The following is a 19,397-nucleotide window of genomic DNA, read 5'->3' as shown; positions in this document are numbered from 1 at the left end:
AATCCCAGCACTTGGGAGGCAGAAGTCATCAGGTCTCCTTCAGCTCCAGCCTGGTTTACACAGTAAGCTCCAGTTAAGGGCAGCCAAGGCTACAAGGAGAGACCCTCCCTCTCTCTCTCTTGAGTTAGGGTTTCTCTGTGTAGCCCTGGCTGTCCTAGAACATGCTCTGTAGACCACGCTGGCCTTGAACTCACAGAGATCTGACTGCCTCTGTCTCCCGAGTGCTGGGATTAAATGCTTGCATCAGTACCCAGCTCTTTTTCGGTTTTTGTTTTGTTTTTGTTTTGAGATAGGATGTGTTTGTCCTGAACTTGCTATGTAGACGAGGCTGGCTTCAAACTTGCAGAAATCTGCCAGCCTCTACTTTCCAAGGGCTGGGATTAAAGATTTGTGCCACCAAGCCCAACTTAAGATTTTTTTTTATTATTTTATTTGTTTGGGGGGGGTACGTGCACATGAGTGCAGTTGCTTGAGGAGGTGTCAGATCCCCTGGAGATGGAATTACAAGTATTGTGAGCTTCCCAATAAGGGCTCTAGGAAATGAATTTGGGTCTTCTGCAGGAGCAGTACACACGCTTAACCAATGAAACCTCCCCCTGTCCTGTGTCCACTTTTTTTTTTTTTTTGACATAGGGTCTTTTGTTTGTTTGTTTGGTTGGTTGGTTGGTTAGTTTTTTTGTTTGTTTATTTTGAGACAGGATTTCTCTGTGTAGCCTTGGCTGTCCTGGACTCACTTTGTAGAACAGGCTGGCCTTGAACTCACAGAGATCAGCCTACCTCTGCCTCCCAGAGTGCTGGGATTACAGGTGTGTGCCACCATGCTTGGCTGATAGTCTTGAATAGCCTAGGCTGGTCCCACCTCGCTTCTCCCACCCACCTGAAACCGTGATTGCAGGCTTGTGCTATCACATCAATCACATTTCTTTTTAACATTCATTTATCATGTGTGCATGTGTGTGTGGTTGTGACTGTGTCCATTCGTGTGTGTCTGTGTACATGTGCGTGTGTGTCAGTTCCACTTTCCAACCTGTGGGTCTCAGGATCTTTCCACCTGTGTTAGACTCAGATTTTAGATCTTAGTGGCAAGTGCCTTTCACCTCTGGGCCATCTCACCCTGTCTTCTTTTGTCTTGGTTTTGGTTGTATCTAATATGGTACCAGGAATCCAGCACAGGGCTACATGTGTGCTAGGCAGGCACTGTACCAACTAAACCTCCCTCAGTTTTTGCAAGGGCTTTTGGTTATAAATAGACCTTTATTAGGCACAGGCTTTTTCTGCTTCCTTTTATTCTTGTGTCTGTGTTAGCAATTTTTGTCTTTCAAGGAATTTTCCCACTTCATCTGAGTTGACAATTTTTAATTTTTTTAATTTATTTTTATTTCATGTGCATTGGTGGTTTGCTTGCATGTATGTCTGTGTGAGGGTGTTGGGTCCTCTGAAGCCAGAGTTATAGACAGTGGTGAGCTGCCAAGTAGGTGCTGGGAATTGAACCCAGGTCATCTGGAAGAGTAACTAGTGCTCTTAACCACTGAGCCATCTTTCCAGCCCAAGTTGCCATTTTTTTTAAGTAAAAAAAAAAAAAAAAAAGAATATTCTTTCTCTATAAAGAATAAATGAATAAATTCAACTCACAATTGGGCCCAGAAGTCCTGAATCAAGGACACATCTATTAGAGGCTTCCCTGTTGGTGGAGACTTTGCCACAAATCCACAGGTCTATCAAAGAGGAGCGCCCTCCTGGCCTGCTCACTCTCCCCCTCCACCCCTTCCTTCTTTCCTTCCTTCCTTCCTTCCTTCCTTCCTTCTTTCTTTCTTTCTTTCTTTCTTTCTTTCTTTCTTTCTTTCTTTCTTTCTTCCTTTCTTTCATCACTTTACATCTGGATCTCAGGCCCCTCCCTCCTCTCCTCCTAGTCCCACTCTCACACCCTCTCCCCCAGCCCCTCTCGTTCTCAGAGAAGGGGAGTGCCCCAAGGGGTACCAGCCCACCCTGGCATTTGGGTACCAGCCTACCCTGGCATGTCAAGTTGCACGGAGTTAAGTGCATCCTCTCCTACTGAGGCCAGACAAGGCAGCCCAGCTAGGGGAAATGGCTCCAAAGGCAGGCAACAGAATCAGAGACAGCCCCTACTACCATTGTTAGGGGGCCCGCATGATGACCAAGCTGTACATCTGTTACCTATGTATAAGAATCTAGGTCCAGCCCAATCTCTGTGAGTCCCCATGGGCCCAGGCTAGTTGACTCTGTAGGCCTTTTTGTGGTATCCTTGACCCCTTTGGCTCCCATAATCCTTCCTCCCACTCTTCCACTATTGTTTGGCTGTTGGTCTCTGCATCTGTTTCCATCAGCTGCTGGATGAAGCCTCTCAGAAAACAGTTATGCTAGGCTCCTGTCTGCAAGCATAGCAGAGTATCATTAATAGTGACAGGAGTTGGCTCTCTTCCATGGGATGGGCCAGTCATTGGTTGGCCATTCCCCCAATCTCTGCTCCATCTTAATCCCTACACTTCTTGTATGCAAGACAAATTTTGGGTTGAAGGTTTAATGTTGGGTTGGTGTCCCCCACCCTCCACTGGAAGTCGCACCTGGCTACAAAAAAAAAAAAAAAAAAAAAAAAAAAAAGGCACAAGTTGACAAACTTTTGGTCATCGGGTTTTAATACCACTGAGACACTATTCCCCTTTTTCTCCCCATCTTATGCATGCATGTACCTTAGGCTAGCCATGAGCTCTCCTCTTGCCATTTCCTGCTGAGTGCTGTCCACGTAGTGGCTCCAGACGGAAATACTGCTGTCCCAGTGTCTGCTGAGTTTGAGGCAGTGTTTCATCTTTGGATGCTGACTTTGGTGAAGCATGTCTTTTTTTTTTTTTCTGGCTTATTCCATTTTGAGATCCATCTTTTTACAAGCCTTTGCAGATTTAATTGTAGGTCGCACTGACCTTCCGGTTGGCCCATTTTATCTATTTATTCATCTTTTAAAGACTTGTTTATTTTTATGTGCATTGGTGTTTTGCCAGCGTGTATGTCTGTGCGAAGGTGCTGACCCCTGGAACTGGAGCTATGGTTATGAGCTGCCATCTGGGTGCTGGGTCCTCTCCACTGAGCCAGCTCTCTAGTTCTCTGTTAGTCCATTTTTGTTTTAATTCTATCTAATCCATTTCTTCTGCTTGGTTGGTATTTAATCTCTGTCTACAGTCCTTGGAGGGAGCAGCCCTGCCATACCTTCCCCACCTCTGCTGGCCCTGGCCCTGCTTCTCTGGAGGGGTCCCGAGCCTTTTCTTTCAACACTGGGGTGGATGAGGGACATGTGGGCCTCCAGGCCAGAAACACAGGCTCTGAGTCCAAACCACAGTGTTCTGAGCAGGGTGGGGATGGGGCTCCCGAGCTTTCTCCCTTACTCAGGCCCTGTAGGCCCCAGAGAACAAGTGCCTTTGCCCGTTCTGAGCACCAGTATATTATCTCACTTTTGGACTGGGAGTGAATGCAGAACCACAGGTGACCACAAAGGGGCAATGTGGTCTTAAAAACAGCCATGGCTACAGACTGTGTACACAGGCTGGTGTGATCCAACTCTCTTCCAGGTACCCAGGACTTGTAAGGATACTGTACCTCCTTTAGCTTTTCTCCCACTCTAGACCCAACAGTTATCAATGGCCAGGCCTCTGAAAATCCTTCAGTGTCCTCATGACTCACCAAGGGATGCCAGGTGCTTGAGGACCAGAAGGTTTGTGGGGGAGAAGAAGAGAGCTGATGGAGGAAGGAGAAGGAAGGGAGCCTTGCTGGAAAAGATAAAGGAGGATTCACCACCCTTTGTCTCCGTTCTCCCCCCAGATGGGAGTTCTGCGCTTGCAAAGACACAGACCTCAAAAGCTGAAGAACTTGGGGCTGCGTCAGCAGCCAGAGCGGGCCACAGGTGGTGCTTGACACATCTGCTCCTGTGGGATGGAGAGGCCTTTGGCAAGGCAGACAAGGAATGGGGACAGGGGATGTGTGTTAAACTCCTGAGGCCAGCAGGGAGCCACCCTTCTTTTCCCACCTCTGGGCTGATGTTGCTCTCATGTACCATTTACTGACATCCCTTCTTAGACCCTGACAGGGACCCTCATGCTCTGCCAGCAAAGCATGGAGCCTGAGTTATTTCCCCTTTGGCTTGGGAAGCTGGGATGCTTGTAGCCCAGTTGAGGGAGGCTCTGGGAGGGTAATGGGGCACAAGGACACAGAACAGCCTGTGGAATGTTCCATTGTGCCAAGGTGGGTAGGGTGGAGTGTGTCAGCCGCTTCCAGCCCTCGCCCCAACAAATCACAGCAGCGGCATATGGTCAGCAGGCCTCTGTGTGCCAGAAGAGTGGGCTGGGACGCTGCCAAGGTCCCATCACAGGCCCATCCCTGTTCTTCCTTCACGCCTCTGCTGAGCTCCATAACTGGCCCTGGCAACAGGCAAGTCTGGCTCCCAGCTGGCCCAGAGCAACAGGTACCTGTGCTGTCAGACCAACCTGGCTACAGAACAGGTGGATGCAGTGCCCAATGAGGACCTCGGTCTCCAGAGTCCCTTAGAAGTGACAGGCCACACCTGAACCCCTGTGTTCCCAGCTGTGTCAAGCAGAGGTATGGTGCTGTGTGGGTACTCACAGCACTGGGCAGGCAGTTTAGGGCTGTGTACACTGCACTCAGGTACAAAGGCTGGGGAGAGCAGCCTGCAGGCTTTGTCCAGAGATGTGAGTGTGTCTAAGTTTACTCTTCTGAGAAGTAGGGTACAGTACCTACCTCAGAGTGTCTGGCTGCAGGCTTCAGGCCGAGAGAGCTCAGCTGGCATTCACAGAACTGAAGGCAGGTCCACAGCTCTGGGTGGCATGACTCAGTGTCCCCAAGAGCCTTCAGAAGCCAGTGGAGGATGGCAAGTCCCAATCAGGTACACAAGCAGAGACTGTGGAGGGCAAGGAGTGTGGGAACGGGGAGAAAGCAGATGTCAGTGGTAGCCACAGTCTCCCCAGGGGTGGGAGGGGCTGCCATCCACAAGTGGAGTAGAGAGATAAGTTGGGGCTGACCCTGTGTGGTCAGCCCCCGGAGGCTGGGGGAGGAGGAACAGCAGGTGCACAGGGCTCTGTGGGTGGAGGCACCGTTCTACCTGGACCTCATCTTGAAAGACTAGTAGAGACTCTTCAACTGAAGCAGCACTCTTTTTCCCTCAGCCCACTCCTCCTTCCTTGGATTTTAAGGAAACTCTCCAAGGCTGTCTTTGCTGCACAGACTGAGGCCTGTCCTCTTGATCTGTCTAGCGGCCTTTTCTATTCAGTGACACTGTAGAGGTCTGGGGTCAAGCAAGCATAGACTTCCACTCCCCAGCAGCCTCTTCCTGAGGGCTCAGACTATGGCCTCAGTTCCTCCCTACCTCTTTACCCCTTACTCCATTATGTTGTTAATCCCTCAGCCCTCCTAGTCCAGTCACCTGGCCTGCTCATACCTTCTTAGGTGCTACTGAATGTCCAGGGTCACAGAGACCACTGGACCCCTTTTACCTCTGCTTTTCAGATCTCTCTCTTCTCTGACACCCAACATGCCTAGCCAGATTCATGACCCGACAGACATGCAGAGCACATAAATTATCTTAATTTCTTTTAAAATGATGCAAAAAGGTAACCTTTGGAGGTAAGGAAATGCTTTACTTATAGTATTAATAGAGTTGCCAAGATTGTTGTCAAATAGTTTTTGCTGGTTTGGTTTTCTTTCTTTCTTCTCCTTTTTTTCTTTTTTTCCTCCTCCTCTTCCTCCATCTTCTTCTTTTCAATATGTCTTTTGTTGTCCTCAAAGACACACCAGGCATATTTGTAATTCAGGATCTTGTTCTGGAGCTGGGTAACTGAGGTGTTATTCATCAGCCTGCTGCACTGTTCCCTTTTCAGACACAGAGATACCATCCAAAAACTTTCTGATATCCTTGTTTTTAACTGTTATGACTTGCTGAATCAAAGCCACTGAACTTGAAACAAGTTCAATATCATTTCCTTCAAGGATTAATTTATCTTTCTGAACTTGAGAGACAGAACAAGCAACACGTGTCCTCATCTGAGCCCTACAGATGTATTTTTTACCCAAGAAATTTCAGATTTCAACCAAAGACCCAGTCTCCTGAATGAGGGAGAAGTGAGCATACACAGACCTCATCTTGTGCTGGGCACCCAGTGTGACACCCTTGATCATGTTCTGCCCATGACTTCAGATGGTTCAGACAGTGGCCAGCTCCTTTCTGTTACCCACCATTTGTCAGCCCAGAGCCTCTTCTTGTTCTTTCCGAAGAGACTCAGCTCTACAGCGATATGACTGACGTCCTTCACAAGGGTTCCTCTGGGGCCCTTCACAGTGACTGTGCATCCCTTCAGAGTAATGTCAACAATTTTGACAGTCTGATTGCTGATAATGGTCTTAATTCTTGAAGGAGATGGGCAAAGAACTTTGTTTGGTGGGTTGGTTTTTGTTTTTGTTTTGGTGAAACAAGGTTTGGTTTTTCTGTGTAGCTTTTGCTGTCCTGGAACTTGCTCTGTAGATCAGGATGACTTTGAACTCAGAGATCCACCTGCCTCTGCCTCTGGCTCCTGAGTGCTGGAATTCCCTGCATTAGCTGACTACCAATGGTGGAAATGAATGGGCAGAGGAATTGTGTACCCCATCTACCAGACCTAGGGCTCTTTCATTCCTGGCTAACTACACTGATGTCATTACCTGGGCTGGGCATCGTGCTGGACTGATAGATCTGAGAGTAGGCCATGGCAGCCACAGATCTGTCTGTCTACTAAGGCCCTCAAGGACAGCAATCCCACCTGGCTCCCCAACCTTGTTCTCTTGGCTTGTGGCTCATGAGATGACCCCAGGGCTCTACAGAACCTGGGGATCATTTAGCCCATCCCCAGGGGTGCAAGAAGGACTCACAAAGCTGGTGGAGCCAGGAGGGCTTTGAAGGAACCTAGAGGCCCTATAAACTGGCTAATGAGGTTGACGAAACCAATAGAGTCAGAAAGCAAAAGGGCTTCCTTAGAGGTTTAGGGAGTTCTGGGTAGCAGACTTCAGGTTTGTGAGGCCTTGCTTGCTTAGAGCCTGGGCCGGTACCATCTGCCAGGGCTCCCCTTCACCTGCTCACATGTGAGGTGGCAGTAGCCCTGCCTGGCCTTGAGACCCACCCCCTGCTCTGCTTGCTTGCTTTGCTCATGGGAAAGCTCTAAGGCATAGAGCTGAAGGGTGCTGACAGTTTGACAATGCATTCATCTTCCACAAGGCTGAGATGAGGCATCATGAGCAAACCAGTGTATGTGTGTGTATGTATGTGTGTGTGTGTGTGCATGTGTATACATGTATGCACAGTGGTGTTCACCCATGTGTATATGTGTGGAGGTCAGAAGTCAACATTAGGTGTCTCTCTCTATTGTTCTTCCCCTAATGTTTTGAGACAGGCTTTCTCACCAAACCTGGAACTCACTGTTTGGCTAGGCTAACTGGCCAGCAAAGCCCTGGGGTCTGCCTGTCCCTGTCTGCCCCTAGTACTGGGGTTAGAGACCTGCTCCACCATTCCAGCTTTTTACCTGGTGCCAGAAATCCAAATTTGGGTTCTCATGTTTGCTGAGCAAACACTTTACCATTCCCCCAGTGTTTTTTTTTGTTTGTTTGTTTGTTTGTTTTTTTTTAAGACAGGTTCTCACTATGTACCTCTGGCTGTCCCGGAACTCACTATGTAGACCAGATTGGTCTTGAACTTACAGAGCTCTACCTGCTTCTGGCTCAGGATTAAAGGTGTGCACCACTATGCCCATCTTTAAGCATCTCATTTGATAGCCAGGAAACTGAGGCTCATTAATTACAGAGATGCTCTTGGCAGTGACACCTTCTGGATACGTCAGGAGCAGGTTCTACTCTGTCTTTCAAGTGGAGCCTGGAACTCTAAGGAAGGGCTCTGACCCAGGGCAGGGCTCTTCTTTCTGTCATTCCCGAAGTCTAACCAGTTGCTATAGAGTGAGGGCCAGCACAAATGACTGAGGCCTGGCCCAGCCCTGAACCCTCTGAGGCTCTCAGTGTAGACTGCACACCTTGGGGCTCTCCCAGAGCACAGGTGTGGTCTGGGATAGCTTGGGGGAGTAGCCAAAGGGAGCAGGGGGCTTTCCTATGAGAAAAAGCTCTTCCAGCCTTGCCCTTGTCAGGGCCTCTATCGGAAGCCAAACACAGAGCTGGGGAATGTCAATACCTCAGGCTTGCCACCTGGCATCTGGTGCCCAAGTGCTAGGCGGTGCCTGTGGGGACCCTGTAACACCCACAGCCAAGAAGCTCCAGGCTATTTATAACACGGCTGGGAGAAGCTGGGCAAACATCAGCTGTCCCCTCCCCACCCCCCTTGACCTCCAGGTCCTGTGTTTAAACTCTCACTGGGCAAATACGAGGCAGATAAGGGGCAGAGATTAGAGGAGTAGTTCATCTCCGACAAGCAGCTTCCTCCCTAAGTACAAGGTTGCTAGTTCAGAACTTGGGCAGGTGTGGGGGGCTGGTGCTCTTTGTCGGCTGAGCCCCTCAACGGCCCTGCCCTCCGTGTCCCCCAACGGCCCTGCCCTCCGTGTCCCTCAATGGCCCTGCCCTCCGTGTCTCATTTCTTCTGGTCTTCCCCTGTTGAAGAACACCCCAGCTGGGCACCCTGCCTCACAGGTCTGCACCTGTCAAACTGAGACATGTCTCTAGCATGTAACTGACCCAGTCAGAGCTCAGCATGCCATCCACAGCTGTACATACTTGAGCACAGGGTGGACTAGCCTGGGCAAAGCCCAGTGGATCCTGTTTACTCCTTGGAGCTAACTCAGAAAGGTCAGTATACAACAGATGTTCAGAAAGCCAGGTAGCCCTGCTGCACTCATCCTCCCCCCTCCCTGCCCCAGCTCCTTGGCCTTTCTTTGGGTCTACAGCCCAGGCTCATAACCCTATGCATGCTGCCCTAATTTAGTTTGAAAATCAATGCAACATTCAGGGAAGATTCAGAGCCCAGTGGGGATGGGCTGTCACCTCTGTGTTCCACTGCTCAGCTCTGCTGAGGCAACTAACCCACAGTGGCTTCTGTCTAGGGAATGAGGGGACATGGGCCATGGCACTGAGACAGACACAGCTAGAGCTAGAGACCAGCAAAAAGAAAGATGACGCTCAGTGTGAAGTCGGGATCAGTCTGAAGTCAGGAACCATGCTCAGGTCCAGGTCCCAGTCAGTCTCAGTCTATGCTTGTGTTAGAGCTTAGGTTTCATCAGTGCTATGTCAGGGCTCAGTGTGTGGCTGGGATCAGGGCTCAGTCAGTGCTATATCAAAGCTCAGTCTATGGCTAGGACCATGGCTCAGTTTGTAGCTAGAACCAGAGACTGGTTTTGATCAGGGCTCACCTTGGACTAGTGTTGAGGGGCTCATGCTGTGACTAGGATCAGAGACAAACTTGTATCTGATTTAAGAGATCTGTCTAAGTTTGGGGTCAAAAACTGTTATGCAGATAGGTTAAAGGCTCAGTGTGTGAATTGCCTTAGTCAGTCTGTGTCTGGGATCAGGGATCAGAAGGGAATTCACGGCTAGGGCAATCTGTGTGCCTGTGCAAAGCCTCCATCTGTGGCTCGGATCAGGACTCAAACTGATCCAGGCTCTGACTGCAGCAGGAATTGGGGATTGGACTGGGGCTCAGTCTGGGCCTGAGCCTGGTCAGTGAATATCCACCCAAGGCTTCCTCACTTCCCAGTGGTCTTGGGTCAGGTTGGGCAACTGAACGTCGCTTCCTCTTCAGATCAGAATGTTCTTGGCCAGCACCCAGGTGCTGAATCCTGGGGGGAGAGGCCTGTTCCCGCCGGCCACATTCCCACGCTTGCCTGGGACTGTGCCAGCAGGTGGGAAGTGTCAAGGGGCTGCCGCCCACCTAGAGGGCCATGTCTTACCCTCTAGCTGCTGCCACTACCACGCCCAGTCGGCTCTTACAGAAGGACCGCTATCTCACGGCTCCTTCATCCTCCTCCCCAGAAAGGACCAGGAGACGGAACATTTAGGAGGTCCACACCCCAAAGCTAAAGTTGCTTCCCCAACAGGACCTGCCAGCAGTAGTTTCTGAAGTTGAGTGGGGCCTGTGCTTCCTTGGGCCTCGGTTTCCCAAAATGACAACAGAGTAAGTAAAGGTGATAGCCAGAACAGAATCTGCCCAAAGCCCCTCTGCCAAGGCAGCTCTGACAGGTCAGGAATGTGTAGGGGTTTCATTTGTTCCTGGAGGGACTTCTATTTGTATGTTTTTAAAAGTATAGGCCCTGGGCTGGAGAGGTGGCTCAGCGGTTAAGAGCACTGTCTGCTCTTCCAAAGGTCATGAGTTCAATTCCCAGCGACCACATGGTGGCTCACAACCATCTATAATGTGAACTGATTCCCTGTTCTGGCAGATGTAAATGCAGATAGAACACTCATATACATAAAAAAATAAATACATCTTTAAAAAAAAAAAAAAAAGTATAGGCCCATCCCAGGGCCTGGTGGGATAAAGATAAGATTCAGAGGTCCCAGGGGCTGGCCTTGACTCTAGTGGTTTTCACTGCCCCTGAGATCTGTTATGAGAGAAGTGTAGCTAGCTTTCAGAGGGCAGGTGCGCATGGGAGGTGCAGACCCATGACCAGGCTGCAAGACAGTTCTTGGTTCCACGGGGCCAAGAAGATCCACCAGTGTGGCTAGACATATCCAGAGACTGAGCCAAACACTAGACAAGATCAGAGAGACAGAAGCCAAGACCACCACTCCCCAGCCTGTTTCTGTCCGGACCTTAAGAATCCTAGTTTTGTGCCCTGAAGAGATAGCCACCTGGTGTGGAGACAAAGATCTGTGCCCCAAGGCAGCCATTTCCATCATCATGTATCTCTCCAAAAAGTGTCTCTGAGGCCTGCAATGATGATGCTACTGCTGTGGTAGGAAGAAAGTACGTATCTGCCTTAGGCTCCATATATATGTCCCAGCTGCCTTTATTACCCCAACTTCAAGAGGTGGAAATAGAGCCAGAGAGGCCTAGGACCCTGGGCTAGACCTCTAGAGTAGCTTCGGGGAGGACAGAAGCGTAGGCCCTAGCTGGCCTGGGGGCTGGGATGTGTGCTCAACGGGCCTCCTGGAGCTGTTTGGCCTGTGTTGCAACTTTCTCTATTCCTGCCGTGTCCAGACTTGCTGTAGCTCCTGCCCCCAGGTCCAGAGGAGAGCCTCGCCTGCCTTCCCAAGACCAGGACGACAAGTCTCAGCGTGGCCTGGTCTCCGTGCCAGCTCTGAGCGTGAGAACACGCTGAGCAGAGGAGGGAAGAGTGGCAGGTGGCCAGGTGTAAGCACCAGCAAGTGCCCCTCAGGAAGCCACAAGGAAGCTGCCCAGCCCCAGCTGCTCCCTGGCTGCTTGACCAGGTCTCCACTGGGGCTGCTGAGGGACCAGGCTACAGCACCCCCCCACCGCCTCAACTCTGCCCGCACCAGCACAGCACAGTACACAGCTGGCGCTCAGTAATTGCTTCTGCCAGGAGGTAGATAAACCTGGGCAATTTGACCACAGGATCAGTGAAGGCCACGGGAGCCTGGCCAGGGTTATGGAAATCTGAGTTATGGAATCTTGGTACCTCTGAGGCTACTGTCCACTGGTATGAGGATGGAGAGCTGAGCCTAGAGCTTTCTGGGGGGACCGTGACTGCCTCGGGGATGGAGTCAGGGGACACTCAGCACTTGGCACCCTGATACACCGTCTCTAGGGTCATTAGGTGATCTCTGGTCATTCATGAGCCACTTGATAACAGAGACAGTGGGAGGGCTCCTTAGGGTGGGCGCCAGCTCTAGGGGCCAGGAGATCCTTCTCTAGCATCTAGTTGCAGCGAGCATTGCCCGGGCATGTGCCCTGCTTGATATAGCTGCCCTGTAACTGTACTTATCACTAGAGAAGCTAGACAGTGCTCTTCAGGCACTGACCATGGCATTAACAAAGATGTAGCTTGCCCAGGACATCCGGTCTCTATATCCTGATGTGGTTTCAGAGCCTGTCTGGAAAACATGGAGGAGTTGAGTCAAGGGCAGGAGTCCTAGGAAGGCTCCTGGAGGAGGTGGTCAGGCCCTGGACCACAGAATCAGGCTCTGCTTGGGGTGGCAGAAAAGATGCATCCTGAGGAGCAGAGGCCAGGCAGGAACATGAAGAAGTGAGCTTTAGCCGTGAAGGTCCAGGCTGTGTGTCCTACAAGGCAGGGAGGGGAAGGTAGGTGTGGGATGTCACATGCTGCCCTAGACTGTGCTTGGCCTTGACCAGGGTCCACCCTGGGCCTACTTGCTGCCACTTTTTGTTCACCCAGCACTGTTCTGAACCCTTCACCATTCATGTGTCTGCCTTAGGCTCCATATATATGTCCCAGCTGCCTTTATTACCCCAATAAAGTTGGCCACCAAACTTCCTTAGATCTGTGTCCTGGACACTGAGGGCAGAGACCCCCAGAGAAGCTTTACTCAGCCCCCTCCTAGCCATAGGAAAGCCCTAGAGCAGTGCAGGCAATCAAAATGTCAGACAGGGCCTGTACCATGACCAGACACTGATGGAGCAAGAGAGAGACCAATGAATGAGACAGAGAGGGAAGCTGCAGACAACTTGTACGTGAGCTGTAGGCTACCACACTGCCTTAAGTTCCAATAGGCACCTCTGAAAGAGACCCTGGGGCAGGTCTGGCTGCTGTAGGGCCAAATCCTGTGAGCAGTGGACAGCCTGCATAATGGCACAGGAGAGCTTTGCTAGGCACATGCAGAATGGCAAAAAAGTATTGCCTTGGCATGCAGAGTGGGGGAGGCCGCTGTCTCCAGGAGCCTCTGTCTAAGGTCAATCAGTCCCTTTCACCAAGTCCAGCTCCGGGACCCTCTCACCTCTAGCAGTGTCCCTGCAGGGAGATCACCTTCTTTGTTTATCCCCAACTTACTACCTCTACTTCATCGGCCCAGAGGAAGGAAAACCCTGTCATTGGCCCCACCTGCGGCAGCCTGTGCTGCGAACAGGAAGCCTAGGGCATGAGGCCACCACTCACCTGCCTGCCACCAGGAGAAGCAAGCAAGGAAGGGGGTGCTGGGTTTTGCCTACACACAGACCCCAGGCCCCCACCTTTGAATCCACCCAAACTGCCTTTCTCTCTAGCTCCATCCATACTCCAAAGGGACTTCTCAATTTCCAGACATGCCTGGGCAAAACTCATAGCTCCCTTAAGCATCCAGTGTCTCTAGGGACTAGGACTCTACTACCCAAGGGCCAAGGGTGCAACTGGGAATCTGGAGGGAGGGGCCAATCTCAGAGTGCCCTTTCCTCACACACATTTTCCAGATGTGGGCCAGGCCGAGAAGTGTCATCCCTGGGCATCTGATGAGGGCTTTGAGCAGATGACCCTTTGGAGATGCAGAGACCAAAGAACTAGGACCCAGTGGTTATTGTAAGGTCCCTGGTTGTTTGGGGTCTGGGCATAAAGAACTTTTTTCCCAGGCAGTGGAGGCACACAGTGCCCACTATCACTCTCAGGGACCTGCAGCCCAGGGACATGTCTCCACAGGGTCTCTGGGCTGGTACCCCCTCCCCCGTGGGAGAGGAGTCTGGGAGCCTGAGGCGGGCAGCAGGTTGGGGCCTGAAAGTGACGAGGGTTTCCGCCACAGCCTTCATGTGATGTTGCAAGAGGAGCAAGAAAGCTGGCTGCGGGCACTGGGTGGGACTGGAAGGCTCTGGTGTGGGAAGAGGGGCTCTAGGGGATCCCAGAGAGCCCCAGTTCTTCTCAGACCCCCCACATGGGGAGGCAGCTCCTTGTCTGCCTCTAGGGAGCTTTGGCCAGTGCCCCTCAGGTAAGATTTGGGAGAGCGGGTGTCTCTTTCCTAGTCTCCAGTCATGAATCATATTCCTGACCTGCAAAGACTGCAGCCTGAGCAAGGGCCCTGGAAGAAGAAGATGGCCTGGAACATTGCAGGCAAGGTCTTAGGAACCGTCTGGCTGTCCATCCATCCCATTTTTCCCTTTCCAGAGAGCATCTAGCAGGGCCTGCAGGAGTGTGGCCATATGATGAGATGAGGAGGGCCCAGGGTAGTCCACGTAAATGTGCCTGCAACCCTAGAGCAAGCCACCTCCCTTCTCCTGGCCTTCATCTCCCTCAAAAGCCACAATGGCTGAATCAGCCCCTACAGACCTCTGGGATTCCCTGGCCAAGAGCCACAGTCCCTGACCATGTCTGTGAGATCTCCCTCTTTGGCCTTGTGACAAGTTCCCAGAATCTATTCCAGCTATAAACAATTATCTCTTGCAGAGCAAGGCAGCCCCAGATAATGAAGCCTGGAGGACAGGGGAACCCACGCCCCTCCCTGTGCCAGCCTGGCTTGCTGAGGTCATGCACACAGGCCCTGATAGTGGTAGCCAGGGTGGAGTCCTGGCTCTGCATCTATTCTTAATCAGGGACACCACAATAGTCAGCTGTCTCTTCTCTTCCCTCCTCTGCACTCTCAGGGTTGTCCCTCAGGACACTGTTACTCTTGGGGCAGCTGGGTGCTTGGGTACCTACCTGCCTTCTGGAACCGCTCTGTGGGGGATGGGCAGGGTTCCTATAAAACATCGCGTATTTACTGCTGCTGTTGCTCCACGCTCAATCTAGACTCTCCTCTAGGCATGGGGGTAAGGGGTGACTCCTCCCCAGCTTATCTTGATAGTCAGGGAAGATGCCAGGCCCTGTGACTGCTGTGCTAGCCCTTGCTCCAGGCTCACTAGGCTACCACAGCTCTTCCTTCACAGTGTAGCTCAGGGCCTTGTCTGACCCCTTTCCTGACTACTCTGCCCCAACAAGGGAGGAAGGACCTGCTTCAGTTCCCACAGGGAGCTCTGAGAGCAGGATTTGGACAGACCATCATTCAGACCAGACCCTGCTTTGTCCTGAGAGACACCAAGGATGGTGTCTGTGCGTGTGGTGGGGAGTGTGGTCTTGAACCCCAGGCTCTTCAGTAGGTGTACAGGAGACGCATCAAGGGAGGGTGCAGAGCTCAGAAGTGCAAGCCTCTGGGATAGAATCCTCCTGCCCAGCTCAGGCTGTGGCGTAGAACCCAGCTGGTGGGTATAACCCTGGCTATGGCCTGATGGAGACACCCTGGCCATTGGGTAGCTCCTGATGACCTGGAGCTGCCCCTCGCGTGCAGCCACAGGCAGCCAGTTTTTTTTGGGGGGGGGCCTCACAGTCATTGCACAAGCTCATGGGTCATCTGCACAAACATCCCTCTTGCACCAGAACTCATGTCTGCTTCCTCTTTGCTCTGCTGAGGCCAAGGGCAAGCAGGACCCAGCTGCAGTGATCCTGCCCATCCTGGGAGCCCATGTGCTTAATAAGTCATTGAAGCTCCAGGCTTTGTGAGATGGGTTCAACTTCCCAGATCACCTGGGTTCCCAGAGAACACTGAAGCACAGTGACTCTCAGACATGTCCCAAAACACAGAGACAGGGCACTGAGTAGGAAGAAGCCTGGAACCTTGCCATGGGTTCATCTGTCCACATGAGGAACCACCAGGGCAGATAGGAGCAGCTCTTTTTTCTATTACACCAAGGGGAGCTTAGCCTCTGAAAACCCTGGAAATACCCCTCTGCATCCAGGAAGGCCTTCTGGATGACAAGCCTCCCCTGCAGAGATCTGTCTCCTCAGGTGACAGGTGTCTGTCTGCTGCTGCTTCCCTAACATCCTGCATCCTGTACACAGTTAGCACTCCATAAGCACTTACTGATTGCCTTGCTAGAGTAACACATCTTTTAGCTGAATGTCTGCTCTCTACCTGGGCAGCTGTTTCTGTCCCAGCATCCTACCGTACAGCCAGATCTGTCTGCTCCAAGACAGTGGAGCTGGAGAAAGCTACAACAGTCTGGCAGACCACAAGACATTTGTCCTTGCCTGATGCTATGGTCCCTGTGTCCAGAGCCTGTGTGTCTAGCTGCCCACTCCAGTAGCAGTCTGGCCGCGCCATGGAGATTGGAACACAACTCAGAACCCAATCCCAATGCCAAAGGGACTTGAGTGGGGTCTCCCTTGTGCTGGCCATGTGACAGAGTACCAGCCTGTTTTTGTTGTTGTTGCTTTGTTTTAGGTTTCTTGTTTGTTTGTTTTATTCTATTTGGTTTTTATTTTGTTCTTCTCAGGGGGAAGAAACAGGAGATGAGAAGAGGCTGGTCCATGTTTGTGACAATTACCAAACAGTGGGTATTCATGGGGACAGGCACTGTTGAGCAGGGGTCAGCCACAGTCCCGCCCATGAGGCCCCATTGCACGTAGAGTGCTCCTCTGGGCCACCTGTCTACGTCAGAGGGTGTGTGGGAGGCAGCAGCACTGTGTGGGCCAGCCCTCACACCAACACCTGTCACCCAAGCCAAGACCGGAGACAGGTACTGCCTAAAGCATGCAGACCTGGCTTAGCCAAAGCCTCACAAGCAGCAGGTTGTGTTGATGTGGGAGAGCTGGCAAATGCAGATGGGGGAAGGACAGACAGAGCATCCCTGTTGCTGGTGTGGCCTGACTCTCAGGCCTTCTAGACAGTTCTCTAAGAATCCAACTGCCCTGCATGCTTTTTTTTTTTCCATTTTCCACTTCGGGCACTTACTGTTTGATTGTTTTTTCCACAAGAAAGTGAATCACCACTCAGCCCCAACCATATTCCTTATGAACAGCCTGCCCCCCAATCCCTAAAATCCACCCTTTTTCTAGTCACCTGTGGGCTCCAGCAAGTGGGTGGGGCTGCCCAGGTGATGCTGGGCTGGGCCTGAGCAGGCCTGGGCAGAGGCTGGCTTGTCTTCCTCCAGGTTTCGGCTGCTGGGGAGTTAATTGCCCCGAAACGCAGGTTCTATACACAGCTGGGGCCTGACTCCTTGCACCTGTCAGGAGGCCTCTGGGCACCCTGGTTCATCTCTGGTGCAGGGAGCCCTTAGGAAGAGTCTGAGAACAGCTCTCTCCTACAGCCTTCTCTCGATTATGCCAAAATTGAGACACCTCCCCACCCTCTCCCCCATCCCCCATAGTTGTCAGGAAACTCACAAACTAGACTCAGGCCCAGAGAGTATGAGATTCACTCAAGGGCAGTATCAGCCCTCTCTGGTACTGCCTTACCCCTCATGCGTCCCTGAACATTGAGACATACTGCCTATACCAGGCCTCCTGTCACAGTCAGCCCCATCACCTACAGAACACCAGCCTGAGATGATCCTATGTGGGCCTTGCAGAGACACAGGACATCCATGCAGCAGGCATATGGCAAGATCCCCCAAACCAGCGCACTGTTGCCACAACATCCATTAATCTGTGTCTCAAGTACAGCCTGGGTGCCAGCCCCAGACCTGGAGTCCTGATAGATTCCCCATATCCAGGGCTAAGGAAGCCCAAACCCACTGGTCCTCCCTCCTCTGGCATATGGTTCCCCTATGTCCTTTGTAGTCCTGAGGGGCTCCTCATGGCCCTCTCTGCCATCCCTGACACCGTGGGCTTATGGGTCCCCCAGACAAGACAGCATCCACGCCATGCAAGGAGTTCCACCCACCCAATTAGCTTGATCCCACATCCCAGGGCCTGGGAAGGTTGGAGGGATGAGATCAGTAGAAAGTGGCCCCAGGTGGCTCTGCAGGCTGTGTGGACAGCTGGACACTACTGTGGGAGGCCTGCTGAGGGAAGGAATCTCCTTATGGGGAGGGTGAGCTGATGGGGGAGAGGGCTCTGCGCCTGAAATAGGGAGGACACAGGGAGGGTGGGGGGTCTGGGAGAAGGCTCTGGAATGTATGCCTCCCAAAAGATCCAGAAAGCTGTGGGGGAGGTTTATCTGTGGCCAGAGGCAGCAAAGCCCCCTGCATCCTGTGGACCACATTCCTCTGCTGGGAGCACAGAGGTGAGGCACACAGAAGCACGTGAGTAAGAGCTACCATGACCCACAGAACAGCTGGTAGAGATGGTCAGGGTGCGGCACTCTTATTCAAACCTCTGGTGGCCAGCTGTCTACCTCAGCAGCAGTCTGGCTCTGCCACAGTGATTAGGGCAGAGCTAAAAGCACATCCTCAAAGCAATCCTGAGTAGGGATAGATAAGTCCCTGGGAAGCCAGGCATACTCTATCCCTGAGTTAAGCTTGTGGGAAGTCCTCCTTCTCTGTGTACTCCAGGCTCCTGAGAGCCAGAGGGATCTTCTAGTTTTGAAGATCTCTCTTCCCCTTCCTGAAATATGATGAAGCCCATCATGGTCTCTAGGGGCTGAGTCAGGGAAAGGCTTCAAAGGAGGTTGATAGGAGACAGAAAATGCCTTGAGAGACCTGTAGGTCAATACAGATGGTTTCTCAAAGTTAGAAGCCACTGGAGGAGATGGAGTGGAGTTGGGCAGCTGGAGAGAAATGCCCTTACATACAGCGGGGACAGGGTATGGCTGCCAGCAGAGCCCTCCCTCTGGCCAGTGAGATGCTTGCTCTGGAACCCTCTGGGTTCCTCAGTTCTGATAGCCCAGAGGGACAGTTGCTGAGTGCTAGGAGCTAGCAAAGCACCACTTGTTTACCAGGTCCACCCAAGCCCAGGTCATGCTCAAAGCCTCCTTTTACGTGAATGGCTCCATTCTCCTAAAGAGGCTTTTGTGGCTCAAAGAGGTTAGGCAGTTTGCCCCAAGCCCCATACTCATCAGTAACTGATGTCGTAGTACTGCTCCCCATTCTCTGTCCATGTCCTTGATCCCAGGAGGGAGGTAGAACAATATCAAAGCTAAGCTAAGGCCTCATCGTCACTGGTCTGCAGAGTGGAGGGGAGTGGCTAAAGGCTTCATGGTGAGACCAAATGGGATCTTATCTGCAGCCTTGGTTGCAGGAAAGGGAAGGCATCTGGGAAGCACAGGCCTCCTTAGCTAACGAAAACTGAGAGATCCATCAGGGACAGGAAGCCCAGCTCTGCCCTGACTTGGATGGTGTGCTTCAGATGAGAGGCCTGAGAAAAAGGAAGGAGGCTGATCCTGAGAGGAGCACTCCCCACTCAGGAGGAACACTTCCAGAACTAGCCTCATCCCCAGAGGTTTTGGGACCTAAGTGGTGTCCTCCTGAAATTCTTGTGTTGAAACCCTAACCTCCAAAGTCTCAATACATGGTTTTTGGGGACAGCACCTTTAAAGATCTTGCTTTTAAAAGTGGGGTGTAAGAGAAATCCCTAGCCAATATAGCCGATGTCTTCCTTATAGGAAGAGACCAGGACGTATACAGAGGAATGGTCATGAGAGGAACCAGGAAAAAGATGGTACCTGCACGCTCAGAAGGATATCTTCGGAGGAACCAGTGCTGTGACCCTCTGCTTTCAGACTGCTTTTCATATATGTGGCACCAGAAATGGTGCTCAGGGCCTTCAGCAAGCTGTATTACACCCCAC

The 19,397-nt window shown here is 51.8% G+C and overlaps 1 pseudogene; it reads right to left on the bottom strand.

The window, feature by feature from the left end:
• Window positions 1-5,862: 5,862 nt before the first annotated feature.
• LOC110550842 (large ribosomal subunit protein uL6-like) lies at window positions 5,863-15,993 on the bottom strand (annotated as a pseudogene).
• Window positions 15,994-19,397: the final 3,404 nt, after the last annotated feature.

The sequence above is a fragment of the Meriones unguiculatus genome, chromosome 8 (genome assembly GCF_030254825.1).
Source record: "Meriones unguiculatus strain TT.TT164.6M chromosome 8, Bangor_MerUng_6.1, whole genome shotgun sequence".
NCBI lineage: Eukaryota > Metazoa > Chordata > Mammalia > Rodentia > Muridae > Meriones > Meriones unguiculatus.
Note: the sequence above shows the minus strand (reverse complement) of the source record. Positions and strands in the feature narration are given on the sequence as shown.